Consider the following 24,850-nt stretch of genomic DNA (forward strand, 5'->3'; position numbering starts at 1 on the left):
GAGCTGTCGTCGCTGCTGCTGTCCTCCTTGGCTGTCTTAGGGGTGGAGACCGGGGTAACAGTCTTTCTACTGGCCACCTCTTCCTCATCACTAGAGCTGTCGTCGCTGCTGCTGTCCTCCTTGGCTGTCTTAGGGGTGGAGACCGGGGTAACAGTCTTTCTACTGGCCACCTCTTCCTCATCACTAGAGCTGTCGTCGCTGCTGCTGTCCTCCTTGGCTGTCTTAGGGGTGGAGACCGGGGTAACAGTCTTTCTACTGGCCACCTCTTCCTCATCACTAGAGCTGTCGTCGCTGCTGCTGTCCTCCTTGGCTGTCTTCGGGGTGGAGACCGCGGTAACAGTCTTTCTACTGGCCACCTCTTCCTCATCACTAGAGCTGTCGTCTGCTGAGCTGCTGTCCTCCTTGGCTGTCTTCGGGGTGGAGACCGGGGTAACAGTCTTTCTACTGGCCACCTCTTCCTCATCACTAGAGCTGTCGTCGCTGCTGCTGGACTCCGCAGCTTTGGCTGCAGGGCTCTTGGCTGCAGGGCTCTTGGCTGCAGGGCTCTTGGCTGCAGGCGTTGTGGCTGAAGCAGGAGTCTTGACTGCGGCTGCAGGTTTGGTGGTCTTTTTGGCTGTGGCGACCTCGTCCTCTGAGTCCGAGCTGTCGCTGTCAGAATCGGAGCTGCTCTCGGCTGCAGCCTTGGTTGGGGCTAGTTTGGTTGGGGCTAGTTTGGTCACCACGGGGGTGGCTGGTTTGGAGGCTGGTTTAGCAACAGGGGCTTGGCTAGCCTTCTTAGCTGGGGGTTCGTCATCTTCAGAAGAGTCGGAGTCGGAGCTGCCTTCTGCAGCAGGTTTGGCTGGGGCCTTGGGGGCGGCTGCAGGCTTCTTGGTAGCTGGTACCTCGTCCTCAGAGCTGCTGTCAGAGTCTACAGGACAGACAGACGGGAACAAGTCAGCATTCAAAATGGAGGTAGATTCAGTTAGAGTCTGTGGTTATGTTTGATATTAAAGTCCCAGCCAAGTTAGTAATAGAAATGTAACATGAACTAATGTTTTTCTAATTGTAGATGACAAAAGTATAAAATGAAGAACAGCCAACAAACCGTGGTTAAAAGAACTCAATATTTTACACACAAGGTAACTGACAACTTTCAACTTAGTTTCGATTGCATCCACTATTTAAATTTAAAAAATGTCAGAGTAGCATCTAACCAACAGGTGCTGGGTGAGAACAGAAGCAACATGGACCTTAGATCTGATAGTTCTCCTGTTTGTGACGTCTATCTAGCCAACTACTGACCCTGAGCAGAACATCGAGAATGATTAGCAATATACTGCATCGTTTAACGTTTTTTGTAACATCAACCCTGTGTATATTGAAACAAACCAAGCATATTCTTCTCTAGCCTGAGTTCCAGATCATTCTGTGTTGTCTTGCCAACTCATCAATGACATAGGAGTTGCCAAGACGTGCGCAAGCAGATCTGGGACTCAGTCTTCTCTAGCAACCAGTTCTAAAATGACTCAGTCCTATTTAGTCTATTTTACCTGAGCTTGACGAGTCGGCTTTCTTAGCAGGGGCAGTCTTGGCTGGAGTGACCTTGGCACCAGGCTTCTTAGCTTCTTCCTCATCTTCTGAGCTTGAGTCAGAGGAGGATTCTGCAGCCTTGCCTCGGGTCACCGTAGGAGTCGCCGCCTTAGCTGGTGCTACTTTCACTGTCCCCTCTTCTTCATCATCATCATCATCCTCTGAGCTCGAGTCCGAGGAAGAGTCTTCTGCCGGGACAGCCTTAGCTGGGGTGGCTTTAGCTGGAGTAACCTTAGGTGTTACAACTTTAGCTGCTGATTTCTTTGCTTCTTCTTCATCTTCAGAGTCTAAGAGAGGAACAAGAGAAGCAATGAGACCGATGTTCACTTCAACTTTAAAATAAAAACACCAACATTATGCAACCTCAACTCAGGGATGTAATCATTAGACCAAACAGAACGTTTTGCAACTAAAAACGAGAGTTTCTATTGGACAAATTCAGCTAGGTTCCTCCCGTTTGATTCCTTTTGCTTCCATTTAAGAAACGTTTTCGCAACAAAATCAACATGATGATTGTGTTTTGTTATTCAAACTACACGTGGAAAACCGGATGAAGATGTATTAATGGCTGTGTTTACCGTTGCGCTAGAACAGTTTCTCAACCCCAGTAACCCCCCCCCCCCCCCAACAGTACACATTTTAGTTGTAGCCCTGAACATACCTGACTCAACTTGTCAACTAATCATCATCAAGCCCTCAATTAGTTGAATCAGGTGAGTTTGTCCGGGACTACAACAAAAACGTGTGCTGTTGGGGTACTGGGGGAGAGCTGTTGGGGTACTGGGGGAGGGCTGTTGGGGTACTGGGGGAGGGCTGTTGGGGTACTGGGGGAGGGCTGTTGGGGTACTGGGCCGGTTGCATAAATCATCTTAAAAAGTCAAATTTCCAGTTATCTTTTCCCTTAACTTTAAGTCAGTTGCACACAACATTTTAAGGCGAATTTCCCCCTTAAATTAAGTGAAAAGGTTAAGGGTGCCCATGAGGTTCCTTAAGCGCTTCATTCAAATCAAATGTTATTTGTCACATGCGCCGAATACAACCGGTGTAGACCTTACAGTGAAATGTTTACTTACAAGCCCTTAACCAACAATGCAGTTAAGAAAAAATACCCCCCCCAAAAAAAAATCACAAAAGAATACAATATAAAATAATACTTAATAAAAGTAACAAATAATTAAAGAGCAGCAGTACAAATAACAATCGTGAGGCTATATACAGGGGGGTACCGGTACCGGTGTAATGTGCGGGGGCACCGGTTAGTCGAGGTAATTGAGGTAATATGTACATGTGGGTAGAGTTAAAGTGACTATGCATAAATAATTAACAGAGTAGCAGCAGCGTAAAAAGATGGGGTGGGGGTGCAAATAGTCCGGGTAGCCATGATTAGCTGTTCAGGAGTCTTATGGCTTGGGGGTAGAAGCTGTTTAGAAGCCTCTTGGACCTAGACTTGGCGCTCCGGTACCGCTTGCCGTGTGGCAGCAGAGAGAACAGTCTATGACTAGGGTGAATGGAGTCTGAAAATTATTAGGGCCTTCCTCTGACACCGCCTGGTATAGAGGTCCTGGATGGCAGGAAGCTTGGCCCCAGTGATGTACTGGGCGGCGCTTGCTCCTTACCTTCTTTTACTTGATCTCCAGTATTTTCACATTTATTCCACACATCTGACTTCCCCTTTACCTCCTGAGCAACCAGTAAACATTCCCCTTTACCTCCTGAGCAACCAGTAAACATTCCCCTTTACATCCTGAGCAACCAGTAAACATTCCCCTTTACCTCCTGAGCAACCAGTAAACATTCCCCTTTACCTCCTGAGCAACCAGTAAACATTTCCCTTTACATCCTGAGCAACCAGTAAACATTCCCCTTTACCTCCTGAGCAACCAGTAAACATTCCCCCATTTTTAGTTTATTTGTAACGTCCTCTGCAACCATTTTGCTGTCAAGTGTTACCGTGTTCAGATTTTTTTTTTTTTTTTTTTTACCAATTTATTGATTTGATTATGACGCTATAGGTCAGGCCCTATTGTGCCCCATTGGGATGGGATTTGTTTTACTGGGGGGGGGGGGGGGGGTTGGGTAATGTAATTATGCGCACAAACACAAAACACCACATCTGTCATTTTAGTCCCGTCCCAATCTGCCATGTCAGTCATTTATACATGGCAGGAGAGTAACAATTCCAGCCAGAATAACCTACTGTTTTTTTCCCTCTGATAATACTAGTCCCGTGCGAATCGACATCCCTGTGTTTGAGAGAAATGTCTTGAGTTTGACATGTGTTGCTCGCGGTTTGCGCAAAAAATAATAATAATAACTGATTCGATAAATTGAACTAAGTGCTGCACATAAACTATATATATGAACGGCCTACATGTATCCTAGCAACTCTCACAGTGAATACTTTAGTTTATATGTTTTGTGCGTATAAATTGAATATTGCCAAATGCATCAGTAAAAAATATTGAGCCTATTTAACACAACCCTTGCTGTTAATAGATCGCAAAGCAGCAGCATACAACTGACCAAAACGTTTCGAAATGGTAACTTACAACTTTCACATCCATAGCCTTAAAATGAATCTCAAGTGTAATTGTACTCACATCTGAAGGCTGGTGAGCATTTAGGACATACTACGGATCGCTAAAATATCCTAATGCTTATGATCACACTTCCTCAATTCAAATATTATGGCAACACTATAGGAAAGATGGTTAGGTATTGTTAGGTTCTGACAGAGTAAAAACTCAAAATGGAGGACTAGTCAAAGTTCAAACCAAGCGTATTCACCCACTGGGTCAAACAGCTGAAAAGACAAAAAGACCTGTTTACACAAGCACATATATTTATACCCTCCTTCTAGGCAGAGTCTCCTCCTTGCACATCTGGACTGCCAATACATTTCTGTTACTAGGCAGGACTTCAGCGGTGAAAGAAAGGTCGCTGGTTCTAATCCCTGAGCCGACTAGGTGAAAAATCTGTCGATGTGCCCTTGAACAAGGCACTTATCCCTAACTGCGCCTGAAAGTTGCTCTGGATAACAGTGTCTGCTAAATGACTTAAATGTTAAATCTTAGTACCTACCTGTGCACTCGGAGCTAGACTCGGCCTTCTTCGCAGCAGCTGCAGGTTTAGGGGTCACAGTCTTTGCTGGGGTGGCCTTCACAGGGGCTGCTTTAGCGGAGGAGAGTAATGTAACGTCAGAGATCTCTCAGGGGGCTGCTTTAGCTATTGACGATAAAGAGGAGCCGTTTAAAATTGGAAATGAGTCATTTAGAAGACGCTCTTATCCGGAGCGACTAGCAATCAGTGCATTCAACTAAAGTAAAGTAGGTAGACGGTCACGCATCACAGGTAAAACCTTCAAATATAGGTTGCCATGTGTGCTGCCATCCTGTTAGAAGGTAACAGATTATTTTATTTTAGTGGTTAAGAGTGACTTTCATTGTGTTCCATGGTGTTTATCGCCCCCTAGTGGAGCAGAAAGACTGCACAAATACCGTGAGTAGAGAAGTCATTCTGCACGCAGACCAGCAGCTAAAAACAACACTACGGTTATTTTCTGTGCAGCCATTTCTTGTCACGCTTCAGTCTCTGAAAATATTTGTTTGTAAGTTCAATTCAAGCATGTTGTTATTGATAGAATTGCTTACTTATCAATGTTAGTTGGTTACTTACATTTACTCACGCAAATTACTTCGCCTTTCATGTATATGTCGTCAGCTGTATTAGTTTGCTCGTGCGTCATGTAAGCGAATTGTAAAACATACTATGCTATAGTTTGTTACTGTTTCTAGTGTAATATGCTTTTCTTATTGTAGGAGTTTGCACGTTGTTAGAGTAATGAAAGGAATTGGCTAGCTGGTACTCATATGGTAATTATCCATCTGGTTTGGCGTCATGTCAGATACATTTAACTCATTTAGCAGACGCTCTTATCCAGAGCGACTTACAGTTAGTGAGTACATACATTATTTATATTTTTCATACTGGCCCCCCGTGGGAATCGAACCCACAACCCTGGCGTTGCAAACGCCATGCTCTACCAACTGAGCTACATCCCTGCCCGGCCATTCCCTCCCCTACCCTGGACGACGCTGGGCCAATTGTGCGCCGCCCCCCATGGGTCTCCCGGTCGCGGCCGGCTACGACAGAGCCTGGATTCGAACCAGGATCTCTAGTGGCACGGCTAGCTATACATGGTCCTTCGGCACGTGCTTTGTATTTATGCAACTCGAAATGTATAATGAAGAGCTACAGTATGTGAATACTAAAGTATATTCTTTAGTGTATTTTGCAGTTTGACATTTTCAGTAATTTAGCAGACGCTGTTATCCAGCGCGACTTACAGTTAGTGAGTGCATACATCGTTTTTTTTCTTTTCATTCCGGCCCCCCCGTGGGAATCAAACCCACAACCCTGGATGTTGCAAGCGCCGTGCTCTACCAACTGAGCTACACGTAAAATGCCGCCGCCGCCACTTACTAAAACGAAATACTGTGTACTAATCATACTACTTACAACATACTGTTTAGTAAAAAACTTATGCAGTAAGCAACAAATATCAGCATACTACTCATCCGCACTGAGAAGGTGTCATCTAACGCAAAATCGCGCTTGTTCCCCCGCCACTAATGCTCGTAGAGCTGATTATCAGCTGTGGTCAAAGTGTGAAAAGACAATTCTCTTCCTCAATAGTGTGCAAGGAATTTGACTAGATGAAAAGTCTAAATGAAATTTAACAAACTATAAAACTTTCTATTTTAAAGCAAGTACGGGTATTCTGACACGTCCCAGGGTTCAGCAGTTTGTTACCTGACACCTTCTTCTCCTCCTCATCGCTGCTGTCATCACTGCTGTCATCACTGCTGTCTGAGGAGTGGTCCTTTTTGGCCTTACTGGCCACTGTAGGAGCCAGGACCTTCTTCACTGCAGCTCCAGGGGGTGGGACTGCACTGTATGCACCTAAACACACACACACACACACAGCATTTGTAGGGATGGAGAGCAAGAAACAAATAGTGTATGGTGCAGTGGGTGTGTGGTGCCGTGGGTGTATGGTGCCGTGGGTGTATGGTGCCGTGGGTGTATGGTGCCGTGGGTGTATGGTGCCGTGGGTGTATGGTGCCGTGGGTGTATGGTGCCGTGGGTGTATGGTGCTGTGGGTAAATATGTGGTTCAACTGTAATGCTAAAAACACTTATCTAGTGTTATAGGTGGGTAAACTATTTCACAGTATAACAAGGTGGGTAAATTGAGTTTGAATTGACCTTCCACTACACCACTGGTCATTAGGGTTGGGCGGTATTTACACAGATTTCCATACCGTTCCTGTACCACACCGGAGTATACGGTACTACCGGCACTGCAAACAAGGGGCGCTATTTCCTTCTAAACTAAAATGTTTTAAATGATAAGTATGCTAACAAAGTACAAGAACATGTCCATAGCGGACCCTAGCTATGTTATGCTAAATGCTAACAGGCGCAAGCAAGCAAACTAAATGCAAGGAAAGACAACCCCAGCTCATAAAGTTATATTTAAGGCCCTATAAAATCCAGAGAACGCAGACGGAATCCAGACATTAAAAAGGAATTCAACAATATTCAAACACATATTGAATTTAGGAAATCAACTAAATGTGTTAAACTTATTAGAAAATCCATTACTTTGCCCAAGTTAATTAATCATAAGAAAAAAAAATTAAACGCGTCAGTGATTCGTATCGTCCTGCAACTTCCTGAAACAGCACAGGAATGCCCGTCTGTGTGTGTCTGCGGTGGGCACGTACGTCTATATTTTGTGTAGTCGTTAGCGATGATGCTAACGTTAACCTTCCTCTGGTAGAGTTGGCACGGCTTTCCCAAAAACCTTCTCAAGTAAATGTTAACTACAAAAGTAGCGTATGCCGACCTGACAGAATGATATTCTCATGATTATTTGCATCAATCCAGTAGCCATTTGTTTAGCAAACTCTGCATTCACATGAGCGCTACAGAAACATCGCTAACCAAACAACAGTCTCTTGTTAGTGCAGATTTGCATTAAAGGCTACACTGCTAGGTAACCTTAGCTAGCTAGCAAGCACGCTAGCTAAACAAAATAATGTATAAAATAAACTACACCCAAAAATCCAAACGTCTTCAATTTTTTCCCAGACTTCAAAATTGGTCTCCTGATGCGGTTTAAGCATTGTTCTGGATGTTCTATATATAAAAAAGGTTTGAGACAAAACGAAAAAAAAAAAAAAATGATTAAAACGAAAACCTGGAAAACCATAAAAAAGAGAAAACTGAACTTGAGAGAAAAAGGAATCAAGCAAAAAAATGATAAGAAGCATGATATTGATTGATAAGAAGCATGATATTGATTGATAAGAAGCATGATATTGCAAGCTAGCCACCTATAGCTAGAAAGTTAGCAAACGAAAAGCATAACTAGAGCCCTGAGCTCTATAAGTTAACTTATAGTTAGTTATAAGATATTTAGCTGGCAAACGTTAGTGAATTTCAAGTGTATCTTAAATCACCTCTTGTGCTGTTCGACAGTGGAAGTCACTTCTGTTTGCTCCATGTTCTCTTTGTAAACAAACATACCATGTGATTGTCTCGATAAAACATTACCGTCGGTGTCTACTCTCTCTCTCTCTCTTAACAACCTGTGATACTGATAGATAAATATAAAAACACAGTTGGATACTACTATGCAGAAATACACACCTGGTTTGGTCTTCTTGCTGGGAGGAGCCTCCTCTTCGTCTGACGAAGAGTCATCACTGCTAGAGTCATCGACTTTCTTAGCAGGGGCCTTCGCTGGAGGGGTCTTGCCAGGGCCAGGGGCCTTCGCTGGGGTCTGTTAGGAGAGACTGGGTCAGTACTGGCAGCAAAAGTTTCCCTTATCTGGCTACTTCGTAGACACTGAAGAAAGCAAAGCAGCCGAAAAGTCGTAAATGTGGGGTTTTAAAATTGTCCTTGTGGACACGCCAAAATAATAAAAGGCATTTTTAACTCGAACCAAATATGAAGAGTGCCGTGGTAGTTTTTGTAATTACACATCTTCATGAAAAAGCTACAACTTACATATTTTATGACTGAGTTTCACTGTTGACTGTTGGGGCCTTTGTTTTTTTTTCTTCTTTAATTTCCCAAAACAATACACACATTTTACTCCACAATATATAGTTTATGGCCAATCTTCCACTGCATCGTATGACACAAGGCTGGTTTGTCAGAACAAGGAGATGCTGTGCCACGCCTAGGAAGGGAGACTGTCACTGGCAACACAGCTCCCATGGTAACGTGAACACCTGTCCTGGGGTGTATTCACTAGGATCCAAACGGAACCAAACAGACAGCAGTCCTGGGGTGTATTCACTAGGAAATCAAACAGAAGAAAACGAAACAGGGAGGGAACTACCTCAATTTCTTCAATAGAAACTCCCGTTTCCGGTGCAAAACGGGTTTTGCAACGGTGTGCGACTAATGAATACACCCCTGGTGGAGAGGTGGTGTGTTGTGGATCAGTTTCAGTACCTTAGTGGGCGCTTCGTCTTCACTGGAGCTGTCCTCACTGCTGCTGCTTTCAGCCTTCTTCTGAGCTGCTGCTGCTTTGGCAGTCGACCCTGCCTTAGGGGTCGCGGCTGCCTTAGGGGTCGCGGCTGCCTTAGGGGTCGCGGCTGCCTTAGGGGTCGCGGCTGCAGCCTTTCCTTCTACAGAGCAAGAAGGACAGTCAGTAAGACACTACACAAGACAAGTAGCATCCAAGAAGCACAATGATGGAAACGATGCTTATAAAAATATGTGATGTGTGTGCACTGTCATAAAGTAGCCTTTCTTCAAGTATGGGTCGCAAAGGACATGCCAATGGTGGGACAAGCAGCTTAAAGTATGGGTCGCAAAGGACATGCTAATGGTGGGACAAGCAGCTTAAAGTATGGGTCGCAAAGGACATGCTAATGGTGGGACAAGCAGCTTAAAGTATGGGTCGCTAAGGACATGCTAATGGTGGGACAAGCAGCTTAAAGTATGGGTCGCAAAGGAAATGCTAATAGGGGTCAATCAGTTTTCTTAAAGTATGGGTCACGGACCCAAGTAAGGCCGGGGCGATACCAGGTATAGAAATTTTTTACATAGCAAAAATGAAAACAAAGTAGAACTAACTCTTTGGTCCAACCTGCTGTATGTAAAATATTGTGTGCTATAGAGCTTGGAAAATAAATGTGACTCTGGATGACAACAATGATGTTTGTTTCCAACATTAGGGCTGTTTTCCTAAAGAAGTCAAATCCACTTCCTGTTTTGTTTCCTTGCCACGATACTAACGAGCATCATGACACTGGTATCGTCCCTGCCCTAGACCAAAAGTGGGTGGCGGACATCTTAAAATGGTGGGTCGCGACATGTCAGCGTAAACAAAGAATAATGTTTTTTTTTTATATCGCACAAAAATACCCTCGGTTACACATATTACCATATTACCGCAATGTAAAATAGCGAACTTGTCACTTCTCGACTTCTACCTCCAGAGGTAACGTACGACACTAGCCCGGCAGTTACCCCCCTCTAACTCTGTAAACAGAATTGTTTTGTTGAGCCAACACTCTCACAGTACAAATTGTAATAGAACAACGTTTTTGAAACAGCTGAAAAGTAGACATTTTCCTTATTGGAGACTTGTTTTATTGAGTTTTTACCTGAAATTGTAGTAACAGTTACATTCTGAAATAGTCGCCGTAGCTTTAAAATCGGTGATATTATTTTTTGTTGCATGACGGCACTGAGCCACTGAGTTCCAGGCAAGAAGCAACTCTCCAGGGAATTATCAACTTTTTTTAGCCACTAGCCATTTGCTTTTACCTCATATAATGACTACCATAAAATGAAGCCTGGTTTGTTCTATGGTAACTTTAATACGCTAGAGCGATGGTTCAGCTAAACGTCAAAAATCGGCTAGAGCTGGGCGATGTGGCCTACAAATCTAAATATTTGAAAATGTATGGGCGATTCATGATATATATATATAGATAGTTTAACGTTCTCTAAATAAGCTTTGTTGCGCAATTAAAAGGTCAATAAACTGCATTTCAAACAGTCAGGAATAATCTAATGAATTCAGGGCTTGTAAAATTATACAGAGGCTAAATATAAGCCTTCCACAACCATAAAACCCACCAATAAACATCATTATTTAATAAAAATAGTTTAACCTGCTTTTCTTGCAATTATCACTCATCTTGCTTTCAAGTAGGTCTATGAAAATGCATTTTTGTTACAAATTAGACCATAGCCGTGCACAATGCAGTGCAAATCCACTAACAACGACCAAATGGTAGCAGATATTATAGAAAATGAACACAGGTCTCAATTCAAAGCACAAGCCCACGTGAGTAGCCAGCTAATCTTTATATATGAAGTCTAGCCAATGTGCTCCCTAACAAGGTTGAACTTAATGAATACACCCGCCTGTCCGTCTCCGTCTCCTGTCCGTCGCTCTAAAAGTGGCCTACCTGGATAAGATAAACGTTTCTCAGAATGAGAACGAGTTGCCAAGGCAATTCCTAAATAAATAAATAAATAAATAAATATAATTGTTTTATGCTCATTGCACATTTATTTTAAAAACTGTCTAGACAGCTAGCGCCCAACATTGTGGCAAAAATATCTATATCTCGCCCAGCTATACATTCAGCTAATAGCCAGCACGTTGATGTGAGGATGCAGACATTATTTTGTTTAGCTTGCTAGTGTGGGGAACTATTTTCTCATAACTGGATCTGTATGTGATGAATAGCTTAGAAGGAATGCATTAATGATAAGCATAGAAGGTTTGTACTATACCGATATAAATTGTTTCACATAACCAGCTGTGATTCATGTGAGGAACGTTAGGGGGTAGGACAGATAAGACTTGTATTTCTTACAGATACGAACACTGGCCTCTTTGTTGTCTGTGAACCGTTGTCTGTGAACCGTCCTTGAACTAGGTACTCACAGTACAGTGGAATGGTGTCTTTTGTTGGGTGCTGACTCCACAGGTTGTTATGATAAAAACTTATGCCTGGCAACAGTGTGCAACGGTGGAGCGCCAAGGGGCTGGGACCAGCCGGTGCGCCAACGGATTGGCTGAGTAAGTCTAAACCACGCTCAGTCTCTACTCTGATTGGCCAGCAGGGAGTGGGAAATATCTCTGTCTGAGTATTTGAAGAAGAACCTGTAACAATGGATTAGTTCTCCGAGTGCCCTGCGTGGTATTTCAGTGGACCCGTATATACGAACATCATATTTACCATTGAAGTGGTTTGCATTAATTAAAATAGTGGTCTATTTAGAAGACGTGTATTGACCTCTTTTGTTCCTAATACCAGATTTGAATTGACGCAACTTAACACTAGCTAGCTAAGGTTACCTAGCAGTGTAGCCTGTATTATAATATGAATTCCACTGCATGATAACGTTACTGCACTTTTATATTTATATGGGAGGGGTAAGCGTTCATTATTGATATGCTAACGTTACTTGATCATGTTAATTAGCTAGCAGGAGTTAGCTGTGTATTGTCAGCTAATTGAATGTGTGCTGACGAGAACATAAACTTAATTGTCTGTACGTTTGTGGATTGTTGCATTATTCAAGAGTGTAATATGGTTTGATTGCATTATTCAATATTGTAATATGTTTTAGAAAGAAAAGCTTTGATTGTTAAATAGTTTGTGCTTACTGGCTAGTGGCTACTGTGATATTTACGGTCAATGTGAGTTATGGACCAAGAATGTCGCGTTGCCAGCCACAACGAACGGTAAGGCAAGGATGTCATTTGTATATATATTATGGATCCCCATTAGTTCCTGCCAAGGCAGCAGCTACTCTTCCTGGGGTTTATTATGGATCCCCATTAGTTCCTGCCAAGGCAGCAGCTACTCTTCCTGGGGTTTATTATGGATCCCCATTAGTTCCTGCCAAGGCAGCAGCTACTCTTCCTGGGGTTTATTATGGATCCCCATTAGTTCCTGCCAAGGCAGCAGCTACTCTTCCTGGGGTTTATTATGGATCCCCATTAGTTCCTGCCAAGGCAGCAGCTACTCTTCCTGGGGTTTATTATGGATCCCCATTAGTTCCTGCCAAGGCAGCAGCTACTCTTCCTGGGGTCCAGCAACATAAGACCGTTACATACAGTTTAAAATACTACATGACATTAAATATCATAAACACCTTACCCAACACATTCAGTGTGTTCCCTCAGGCCACCACTCCATATTTACAATACAACATCCATGTGCACGTGTGTGTAGAGTGCGTGTCTTATCATGTGTGTCTGTGCCTGAGTGTGTCTCTTCACAGCCCCCACTGTTCCATAAGGTGTATTTTTATTTTAATTTTTAATTTTTTTATCTGATTCTACTGCTTGCATCAGTTACCTGATGTGGAATAGAGTTCCATGTAGTCATGGCTCTATGTAGTACTGTGCGCCTCCCATAGTCTGTTCTGAACTTCGGGACTGTGAAGAGACCTCTGGTGGCAAAGTCTTGTGGGGTATGCATGGGTGTCCGAGCTGTGTGCTAGTAGTTCAAACCAGACACCTCGGTGCATTCAGCATGTCAACACTTCTTACAAAAACAAGTAATGAAGTCAATCTCTCCTCCACTTTGAGCCATGAGAGATTTACATGCATATTATCAATGTTAGCCCTCCATGTACCATAGGGCGGGTTTGGCCGGTGTAGGCCATCATTGTAAATAAGAATTTGTTCTTAACTGACTTGCCTAGTTAAATAAAGGTTAAATAAAAATAAATAAATGTACATTTAAGGGCCAGCCGTGCTGCCCTGTTCTGAGCCTATTTTAATTTTCAGAGGACCCTCTTTGTGGCACCTGACCACACGACTGAAAAGTACCGTATTTTCCACACTATAAAGCGCACCGGATTATAAGGCGCACCTTCAATGAATGGCCTATTTTAGAACTGTTTTCATATATAGGGCGCACCGGATTATAAGGCGCATAGAATAGAAGATACTGCAGACAAACGTTTGACTGGGGTTGCGTTATGCATCCACTAGATGGAGCTGTGCTAAAGGGAATGTCAACAAAACAGTCAGATAAAGTCAAACTTTATTAAGCGTTCTGACAACTCCGTTCACTCCCATGGTAACGTTGTTCAAACGTTAATGTGCATATTAACAATATCTCCCAGCCTTGCTCCCTCTTCTCCCAAACGTGGAGGGGAACTTTTCCCTGATTCAGTAAACACGTAGTAAAAGAAACTGATACCACTAAATCAAACGTTAGTGCATAACTCAACATTGTTCAGTTACGTATAACACGTAAAGCTCACTTTTTCAGTTCATTCCCCGTCCACGAATCCCTCGAATTCTTCTTCTTCAGTGTCCGAATTAAACAGTTGGGCGACTACGGCATCCAACCTGCCCGGCTCCCTCTCGTCATTATCCGAGTCAGTGTCGCTGCTGTTGCCTGGCAGTTCAGAGATTATTCCTGCCTTCGTGAGTCGTAGATCAATAGGGACGGAGCTGTGTGGAAAAAGCCACCCGGTCTCTTGACGTAAATTTCTCTCAGCCATTCGGGCTAGCTTTGATGACGACACCGGCTGGAAAGTTCTCTTTTGGCAAGGTCTTCCTCTTGAAAATAACCATGGGTGGAAGTTTCTGGCCATTAGCCTAGCAGGCGAGAACTACAGTGAAGGATGACTTCTCATTCCCTGTGGTGCGTACAGACACCGTACTGGTCCCCGTTTTCTCCACAGTGCGGTTCACGGGAATATCAAAGGTGAGTGGAACCTCGTCCATGTTGGTGATGTGCTCTGGCCGGATCTTCTTTTCAGTGATCTTCTTTTTGCAGTATGCGCGGAAAGTGACCAGCTTTTCTTGGTAATCTTTTGGCAGTTGCTGCGAGACGGTAGTTCGTGTGCGGATGGAGAGATTACGTCTTTTCATAAAACGAAAGCACCAAGAAGGACCGCCTCGAAATTCACCGATGATCATGTGCCGTGCTAGCGCTGTTGCCTTCATTCGAATAGTGACTGTAGAGACGCTTCTACTTGCTGCTCTCTGTTCAACAACCCACTGTTCGAGTTTGTCCTCTAACTGTGGCCATCTCGCTTTGTTCCCTCGGAAACTCTGTTTAGTCTTCTTTACTTGGCGCAGGTCATCTTCTTGCTTCCTCCACTTCCGTACCATTGATTCATTAATGTTGAATTTTCTCGCTACTGCTCTATTCCCATATTCTACTGCGTGACCGACAGCCTTGAGCTTGAACTCTGCGTCGTAAGCGTGTCTCTTGAAAAGTGCCATTTTGGGGTCTTTATACACACACAAGTGGTGTGGGACTGTGAGTAAGCACAGTACCGGTGTTGCTGCAAGCCGTAATGCTGTTAAGAATGCAGAACAGCGCTTTATTATGGATAGACTTCTCCCCATCTTAGCTACTGTTGTATCAACAGGTTTTGACCATGACAGTTTACAACCCAGGGTTACTCAATTTGCTCAATTTCCACATTAATTATTTCAAGATTTAGTTGAGGTTAATGGTTTAGTGAATGATTTGTCCCAAATACAATGCTTTTGAAATGTTTAGGACTAACTTATTCCTTGCCAACCATTCTGAAACAAATTGCTGCTCTTTGTTAAGTGTTGCAGTGATTTCCCTCGCTGTAGTAGCTGACGTGTATAGTGTTGAGTCATCCGCATACATAGCCTCACTGGCTTTACTCAAGGCCAGTGGCAGGTCATTAGTAAAGATTGAAAATAGTAAGGGACCTAGACAGCTGCCCTGGGGAATTCCTGATTCTACCTGGATTATGTTGGAGAGGCTTCCATTAAAGAACACCCTCTGTGTTCCGTTAGACAGGTAACTTTTTATCCACAATATTTCTCATTTGGGTCCCCTGTCGTAAAGCTATCGTCTTGGTCAGGTGTCCTAAAAAGACTCCTTGTCTCAGGGGACTTCATGGTTGAACAAAGGTTAAAATGTCCTCACCAGCTAGGTTAAAAATGTCCTCACCAGCTAGGTTAAAAATGTCCTCACCAGCTAGGTTAAAAATGTTCTCACCAGCTAGGTTAAAAATGTCCTCACCAGCTAGGTTAAAATGTCCTCACCAGCTAGGTTAAAATGTCCTCACCAGCTAGGTTAAAATGTCCTCACCAGCTAGGTTAAAATGTACTCGCTAGGTTAAATGTACTCACCAGCTAGGTTAAAATGTACTCGCTAGGTTAAAATGTACTCACTAGCAACAGGGGCTTTGGCTGGAGCCTCATCTTCAGATGACTCACTGCTAGAGCTGGAGTCCTTTTTCCTGGCTGCGGCCACTACAGGGACCTTCACTGGGGCTTTGGCTGCTGCAGGCTTCTGTTAGCAGAGAAGAGGAGCGGATTTCAACAGCAAGACGCCTTCATCAGGGCACACAAATATATTCTTCAGTAAAGCCCGCCTATAGCTCTGTAATGGCACAGAGCCTATGGTTAGCAATTTTAACATGACAATAAAACATTAGATACATTGTTGTAAAACATCATAGCTCTCCTGTACCTTTTCTGAGGCCTCCTCGTCACTGGAATCGTCACTGCTGCTGGACTCTGCTGCGTTAGCTATTAACAATACAAAACCGCATCATCAAAAGAGAACAAAAAGAGAAAAACTCACGTTTGTGATCACGACAACCTAGAAAATCAGGAAAAAAGGTAGGATATTGGTTTTTTAGGGGTAGGTCAATATTAAAAGGGATACTTAGAGATTTTGGAAATGAGGCCCTGTATCTACTTCCCCAGAGCATGCTAGCAGATACCATAGACTTCCAGTCATTGCACATTTTACATTTACATTTTAGTCATTTAGCAGACGCTCTTATCCAGAGCGACTTACAGTTAGTGAATACAATTTTTATTTTTTTGTATTTTTTATACTGGCCCCCCGTGGGAATCGAACCCACAACCCTGGCGTTGCAAACGCCATGCTCTATCAACTGAGCTACATCCCTGCCGGCCATTCCCTCCCCTACCCTGGACGACGCTGGGCCAATTGTGCGCCGCCCATGAGTCTCCCGGTCGCGGCCGGCTGCGACAGAGCCTGGATTCGAACCAGGATCTCTAGTGGCACAGTTAGTACTGCGATGCGGTGCCTTAGACCACTGCGCCACTCATTGCACTAATGCTAGTTAGCATTGGCTCACAAAACTACCACTAACTCCCTTCATACTGGACACAGTAACATAAAAAATGGTATCCACAAGTTCATCTGACTCTGGGGTAGATAAAGGGCCTCATTGCCAAAATCCCAGAATATGCTGGCTCAGGTATTTTCTCTTCGCATTGTCATTTCCAGCATTGTTCCAGTAATCTGTTTTTCGAGACGTCTGGTTTCAGAGCACGTCAGAACGGGACTTGAATGGCAGTCTTTGGCAGGAGCGGCATAAACAGCCGCCGGTTTTAATTACTTTGACCTGCGCCAAAGTAAAACTGCAAAGATTGTCGCAAAGACATTAACTTTATGTCCTGAATTAAAAGCGTAATGTTTGGGGCAAACCCAACAACACATCACTGAGTACCAATTAATATTTTCAAGCATGGTGGTGGTGGCTGCATCATGTTACGCTTGTCATCGGCAAGGACTAGGGAGTTTTTCAGGATAAAAATAAATGGAAGAGAGCTAAGCACAGACAAAATCCTAGAGGAAAACCTGGTTCAGTCTGCTTTCCAACTGACACTGGGAAACAAATTCACCTTTCATGAGGACAACAACCTTAAACACAAGGCCAAATATACATTGAGTGTACAAAACATTAGGAACACCATCCTAATATTGAGTTGCACCCCCTTTTGCCCTCAGAACAGCCTCAATTCGTCAGGGCATGGACTCTACAAGGTGTTGAAAGTGTTCTACATGGACGCTGGCCCATGTCTCCAATGCTTCCCACAGTTGTGTCAAGTTGGCTGGATGTCCTTTGGGTGGTGGACCATTCTTGACACACACGGGAAACTGTTGAGCGTGACAAACCCAGCAGCGTTGCAGTTCTTGACACACTCAAACCGATTCGCCTGCCCTACTACCATAACCCGTTCAAAGGCTTACCAATATGACATAGAATGTTCCTGAGTGGCCTAGTTACAGTGTTGACTTAAATCAGCTTGAAAATCTATGGCAAGACTTGAAAATGTCTGTCTAGCAATGATCAACAACCAACTTGACAGAGCTTGAAGAATTGTTTTAATAATAATGTGCAAATATTACACAATCCAGGTGTGCAAAGCTCTTAGAGACTTACCCAGAAAGAGTCACCGCTGTAATCGCTGCCAAAAAAAATCAAAAAACATGAATGTGAAAGTCCTTGAGTGGCCCAGCCAAAGCCCAGACTTGAATCCCATAGAAAATTTGTGATAAGACTTGAAGATTGCTGTTCCCCGCCGCTGATAGACGACTCAAAGCTGTAATCACCGCCAAAGGTGCTACTACAATGTATTGACTCAGGGGTGTGAATACTTATGTACATTAGATATTTCTGTATTTCATTTTCAATAAATGTGCAAACATTTCTAAAAACATGTTTTCACTGTCATTATGGGGTGTTGTGTGTAGATGGGTGAGAAAAAAAATCGACTTAATCCATTTTGAATTCAGGCTGTAACAACAAAATGTGGAATAAGTCAAGGGGTATGAATAGTTTCTGAAGGCACTGTAGGTCCATTATATTTCTGCATACTAGTTTTAGACATTTAAGAGCAGCCTGGAGAGTTATTGTAACCCAAAATAATCATTCCCAAAAATAAAAATACATGTTTTTTAATCAAACCTCCTGCGGGGACGGTTTGAATGGGGTGGACCGTAGTTTGCCTGCCCCCCCCTCCTGATCTAGCACCTCCCCCCTCTTTGTGGATTTCAAAGTATCGCAAGTAATGGGCTAAACAAGGAAGTGAGTTCGGGAAAATCGGGAAAGTACGCACCTAAGAAATTGTTTGAAACTTAATATGCCTGAACTCAATCAATTGGGCTCTTCAAAAATAATATGGTCGCTGTGACTGAAAAATCACCAATCAAAATACATTTTCTAAGTTCTATATAATACAGCTGTAGCAGGCTTGCTCCCTCTAAAATAATACGGTCGCTGTGATACGGTCGCTATGCAGGCTTGCTCCCTCTAAAATAATCCGGTCGCTGTGATACGGTCGCTATGCAGGCTTGCTCCCTCTAAAATAATAAGGTCGCTGTGATACGGTCGCTATGCAGGCTTGCTCCCTCTCCCGCCTCGATTGGAACCACACCCCTTTCAAGTCCTACTTTGAGGCACACTTACCAACCACCCCCCCCCCCATTCATAGACGCCAACTACCTTTAGCGCCTATTGATGAAGGGATCTTTTTTCCAGTGGGACTTTTGTTAAAGGGCAACTCCACCACTTTGCAACCTCATGTTCATGATCTCCAGCACAATACCAGTGTCGGCACATGTGAAAACGGTGCATTTCTAAACGATGTAGAAACAAACATTGCGTTAAGTTCTACCCGATGACATCAAAAGTTCAACCATTTTAAAAACTGATTTTCGTGGGGAGCAAGAAAATACCCGCGCTAGAAACTCATTGCAGGTTTTTTTGAAAATCATTTTTTATTTAATTTTTTCAATCCTACGCCTGTGATGTCAGAATTGTTTTATGGACCTTTACCTTTTTAACCACAGATCATAGAAGTGTTTTCACTTATGTAGACACTGGTTTGGCGCAGGAGATGAACATGAGGTTGAAAAGTGACCCCGGCGCTTGAAATGAACACGCATCGCTTGCGGTACAGTTTTGGAAACATAACGTATCTTTCATATCAGCAAGACATTTTTTTTTTTTTTTTTTACATAAAGGTTTACTACACAGCTTTAAAGGGTTAGCGTTCTCACATGGCCATACGTCCATGTTACAGAGCGTGTTGTTTACGGAAGACAGACTGAGGACAGGGGAATGCTGCAGCTGTGCCTTGTAAAGCCGGTTAAAACAGTACAGTAAGTGTATATATTTGTGAAATTATTTTGATGAGATATGAAAGTAAAAAGGGCTTTATGTTTCTAGAACCGAATCTCAATTGAGAATCGATTCACGTTTAGATGGGAGTATTTGGCTGTTTTGGCTGCCAGATTAGCGTTGCATTGTTGGGTATTGAGTTCGCTAGAGGCATTTCACTGTGACGTTAAAACTTAAACTTACCTTGAAAATAACATCCTTGGACCTTAATGGAAACATCCACCCAAAACTACTCATTCCTTTAATTTCACAGTGTTAAATAACACTAATATTGAATGCACCAATTTGTAAGTCGCTCTGGATAAGAGCGTCTGCTAAATGACGTAAATGTAAAATGTAATATGTGAGAACAATATTTTTTGTGAACATATATTTCATTTTGCTGTTATAGTAAGGTTGGTAGCAACATGGAAAATCGTTGTGGAAATCTGTTGCAGCTCAAGTCGACTACAAAATCCACAATGCAATGCTCTCTCTACGGGCTGGCTAGCTAGCAAACGTAGCTACAATAATACCAAAGACAGTATCAGCATGTAACGTAGCTAGTTAGCTGTAAAATTCGCTAAAACAAACTGCACTATCAATTTAGTGAGTCTACAACCTCACCATGTTCAACCTGCAGATCGATGTGCCTCACAGAGTGGAGTCTAACATTAGCAATGGCAGATATAGTTTTGAGGAGATGGGAAATGTTGCCCATGTTACATCAATGGGCTGCGCGGTGCATTCTGGGACAAGGAGCGCTCTCCTTCAACAAGGAGTGAATGGGAGTCTTTCAGGTGCTAGCCCAACATCAGCACGAATTACGACAACATTACAAATCTTTTCCGAGATGTGAGATAATTAACTTACAGTAGTATCGTATAGCTTTGGAATCATGACATTACGTACTCTCGAGGAAAATAGGCACATTTCTAAATCACATACACTGACTTTGAGAAGGGATTGCGTGACGATTAGATTAGCAACTGCGTGATGCAGCATGACAACGTGCTGGGTGGGGCCTTATACGTTCCTTCATTCATTGATTCCTATCTCCTTTCTAGAATATCTCTGGCAACAGCACCATGCACCCTGGACTAAAGACAGACAAATAGGGAAAATGTGCTAGACCCTCGAGGTAGGAATAGTCGCAAAAATATTATCAATGGCTCATTTGAGAGAAGACATCCTCCCGAGTTATGACATCGGCCAGTATTGAAATCTGACATGTATGATAGACGTTTTCGCGATCTAAGTCGTATTCCTATTAACTTAACCCAAAACTTGGCTCAAAATGGAGGAGAGATTGACTTGAACCAAGCTGTCTGTTTGAACTACTGGCACACAGCTCGGACACCCATGCATACCCCACAAGACATGCCACCAGAGGTCTCTTCACAGTCCCCAAGTCCAGAACAGACTATGGGAGGCACACAGCACTACATAGGTGATCCTCTGTAGCTCAATTGGTAGAGCATGGCGCTTGTAACGCCAGGGTAGTGGGTTCGATCCCCGGGACCACCCATAAGTAAAAATGTATGCACACGTGACTGTAAGTCGCTTTGGATAAAAGCGTCTGCTAAATGGCATATTATTATTATAATAATAGAGCCATGACTACATGGAACTCTATTCCACATCAGGTAACTGATGCCAGCAGTAAAATTAGATTTAAAAAACAGATAAAAATACACCTTATGGAACAGCGGGGACTGTGAAGAGACACAAACAGACAAACACACGATAACATACTTGGGCTAACTGTTACCAGGCGCCTGGGGACGAGGTTTTAGTTCCAGCAACATCAGGCGGAGTAGTACGACTCAGTTGGAAGAGCACAACGCCTACAGAGACAAAGACGTGGGTTCGATTACCAAAGGCTACCCCATCCTTAGCAGGGGTCAGAACCAACCGGGTGCATCCAGCTCAGAGCAAATGGAAAGAGAGCCTGTGACGCGGCTTTCCGCTTTTGGACGTTGACGCGACACTCCATCTTAACTCCTCCTCCATATTCACCGGATTGGTTGAACAGTGCAGAAGAGAACCTCCCCCACAGTTTTGTTTCTCTCGTCAGGACCAGCGAGAAAGGAACGCCGCTCCGTTAAAGCAGGGCTACCCATACAAAGATGTTTGGCACATGGGGATGTGAGAAACGTACTCCTCAGCCTGAAGTGTCCCCACTTGCGCCTGCGAATAGCTAGCTTTTTGTGCTAGCAAGGCAGAGGTCCCGAGAGTTGGCATCAGGTATGGTACTCGCTAAGCAAGCAGCGTGATGTCCTTTACACACGCACTACCATAAGTCGACTTTAGATAAAAGCTCAATGGCATATGTTAAAAGGATAGATGAGAGCGTACCTGTGGGTGTGGCCTTGGCAGGAGCTGCGGCTTCCTCCTCCTCGTCGCTGCTCGACTCCTCGCTGGAGCTCTCTGCAGTCTTCGCCTTCTTAGCAGATGGATGGTCGCTGGTTTCAGGATCGTTTGGCAGCGCCTTACGTTTCTTAGCTTCAGGAGACCTGAATTGGAAATGGCACAAACAGAGCAGTGAGTGGCATTCAAAACTAGCAACAAGGATTGCAAAGTTACACTCTGATTCATTTACACGAAATGACACAAAAGACAAGGGTATGCGAGGTTCATACCAGTCATAGCCCAAGAACTCTGGGGAAATGGAGGATTGTAATATCCAGGTCGTCATTCCTGCCAGCCAAGTGGCGACAATACAGTCAAGGAATGAAATCAGATGGAGTGTACTAGCTACTTCCATCGTGGTCCTCTGTAGCTCAGCTGGTAGAGCACGGCGCTTGTAACGCCAAGGTAGTGGGTTCGATCCCCGGGACCACCCATACACAAAAAAAAAATGTATGCACGCATGACTGTAAGTCGCTTTGGATAAAAGCGTCTGCTAAATGGCATATTATTATTACTTACTTCACCCAGAAGTTGAAAATGTCAAGCAGACCGGCATCTTGTTTTTCATCCCGGGGTGGCTGTTGTAAAGGAAGAATCATTAAAACATCTGACAGTTTATTCTCTTTGCAGGTTTCTAGCCATCACGTTGCATGATATGGGAGAAAATAAATTCTGAACAATGTTTTAGCTACAAACAAGTTTCTCATGCATGGAAGACATATCGACCTGAATCATGCAACTTGTCAAGTTATGTAACGTTATTAGTGTTCCAACTGCAATCCAAACGTCCCCATAAAACAAGCAATGCCAGGGCAGGGCTTACACCTTAATCTAGATAGATACAAACTAGTGGTGCGCGGGTCAGCCGTTTGTTAACCCGCACTTACTAATAACCCATCTGCAACCGCCTGACTATATGTGAGGGTGAAAATCCGAGGCCGCACCCGATTTTATAACCCGCAAATATAGAAAATGTGCTGTAGGCTACAGTCAGAGATGGCGGAATATTTTTTTTGAAAAGGGGGTGCAGGATTTTTTGAGGGGCCTAATTTAGATATTTTTCTGCTTATAATTTCCGACATTTTGGTAGGATATTTGTTAGTCAACTTGTCTATAATTAGATAGATGGTGTCATACGTTGCCCTAGAAGACTAAATAAACCCTTTGTTTTCACCATTATGTCATAAATCTATAGAATGAAATGAATGCTTCAATCTAGTTGACATCGGTAAAGTTATGTCATCTCTGCTTCTTTCAAGGAGCAAAGACATTCAGGGACCGGGGAGAAAATGCAATAACGAAAAAAAACATTTAAGATTTTAAATTTACATTTTAGTCATTTAGCAGACGCTCTTATCCAGAGCAACTTACAGTTAGTGAGTGAATACCCTCCAACGACTCTTTAATCGCTAACTAAAAATAAATCCAGTCAAAGATTATGAAGCTACTTGGAATCACTTAGCTAACTAGCAGCTAACTCAAAAGGAAAACACACAGTGCAAAATGTCCAAACGACATCAGTTTGACCGGTTGTAAGGAAATAGAAAGCTGTGAAAACAACCCAACATGTTTCTGATAAGATTTCAGTTCGGCTTGGATGCATATTTTATGTGTTTGAAATACTATCAGCTTTTATGATGCTGATAAAGATAGCGCTTAAGGCTATGTGAACGGTTATAGACTTACAGTCAAGTGTCCAGATTTCAGTTTCCATTTAACCCATCTGTACAGTAGGCTACAGTTCCCTTGACGTGCTCATAGGCCTATTTGAACCCCCCCTTGTGACTGTCGAATTTGTAAGGCAACCACATAACATTCACGGCTATTATCCTCTTTTAACGCTTCACTAATTCTTTCCAAACATTACTATTCTGGCCATCCTCAACTCTCCATTTCGCAACTTTTCTGTTATAGAATTAAACGCAGATATTGTCCTTACTTGTTCTGCACATTCCCAATAGCATTTGGTGATTGGCGTGTAGGCTATTTGGACCAGTTAAACCTAAACCCACCCCGCAGGTTACGAGTCAACCTGGAGGACATCACCACACACACACCACTTCTTTGCTTCGTCCCGCAACGAGCCATTGTTTGACGGCTAGTTTAGATTTGGTTGATGAAGGACGCCAGGCGACACAAGCTTCTGCAGCGACCCGTCTGTAAACAAAATCTCGTTGGGGAACGAAGTAATGCATTTCTTAGCCTGTTGGCTACCCAGATACATTTTATTTCAATATTTCAAATGTTCGTTAGCTAACTATGTAGTTGGTCCAAAAAGCAAACATCCCCAAAAACGGAATCCATCACTTGTCAAACATAAAATAGTGCATTAATTCAAATGTGGTGTGTCGGAATCACACGTGTTGGCACCACGGCGTGCACCTCCTGCGTAGCTAATTATCTCACCTAGCTAGCTTAAGGGGTAAACAAAACAACTGCTTAACGGAGACGCATACCACTTTAGCTTGTTTGTTGAACTGTTGAGCAGCCTTGGTAAACTTGTTCTCCAGTAGAAATGAATACACATGCTTGTAAAGATCACTCGGCACGGAACTTCGGTCCGCCATTTTTAGCACTCCTGTGTGGAAGTGAAACGCCGAAGGTCGTCTTCTTCTATGGTATATTGGCGATGACACAATTTAATGTGCATTCCGCCACCTAGTGTGCGGGATGGAAACAGGATTCCCCAAAATGGAACAAAATACCAAGAGAACGACCAAACTACCAAAAAATAAATAAACTAACTAAACTAAATCAGACAACTTTTCTGTAAAAAAATTAATAAAGCAGATCTGATCCCTACATAGGAGGGTGGGTCTTCCGGCACCAGAACCCCTTGCAAGTCTTCAGATGTAAAATCCTTAAGTCTCAAAAACTTTTCTGCC

The 24,850-nt window shown here is 43.3% G+C and overlaps 1 pseudogene across 1 annotated transcript in view; it reads right to left on the reverse strand.

Moving 5' to 3' along the window:
- Positions 1-24,545, reverse strand: part of LOC311101030 — a 39,591-nt pseudogene extending 15,046 nt beyond the window's left edge. The window contains exons 1-11 of the transcript XR_014615746.1: positions 24,422-24,545; positions 22,485-22,543; positions 21,912-22,069; positions 16,103-16,161; positions 15,802-15,922; positions 9,099-9,274; positions 8,286-8,418; positions 6,382-6,531; positions 4,651-4,740; positions 1,530-1,856; positions 1-907 (exon numbers count right to left, since the gene is read on the reverse strand). The exon at positions 1-907 is cut by the window's left edge and continues 149 nt beyond it. The product of XR_014615746.1 is annotated as an uncharacterized misc_RNA (transcript). The remainder of the gene's footprint in view (positions 908-1,529; positions 1,857-4,650; positions 4,741-6,381; positions 6,532-8,285; positions 8,419-9,098; positions 9,275-15,801; positions 15,923-16,102; positions 16,162-21,911; positions 22,070-22,484; positions 22,544-24,421) is intronic.
- Between the last annotated feature and the right edge of the window lie 305 nt (positions 24,546-24,850).

This window comes from Coregonus lavaretus (genome assembly GCF_964263955.1).
Source record: "Coregonus lavaretus genome assembly, chromosome: 25".
In the NCBI taxonomy this organism is placed as follows: Eukaryota; Metazoa; Chordata; class Actinopteri; order Salmoniformes; family Salmonidae; genus Coregonus; species Coregonus lavaretus.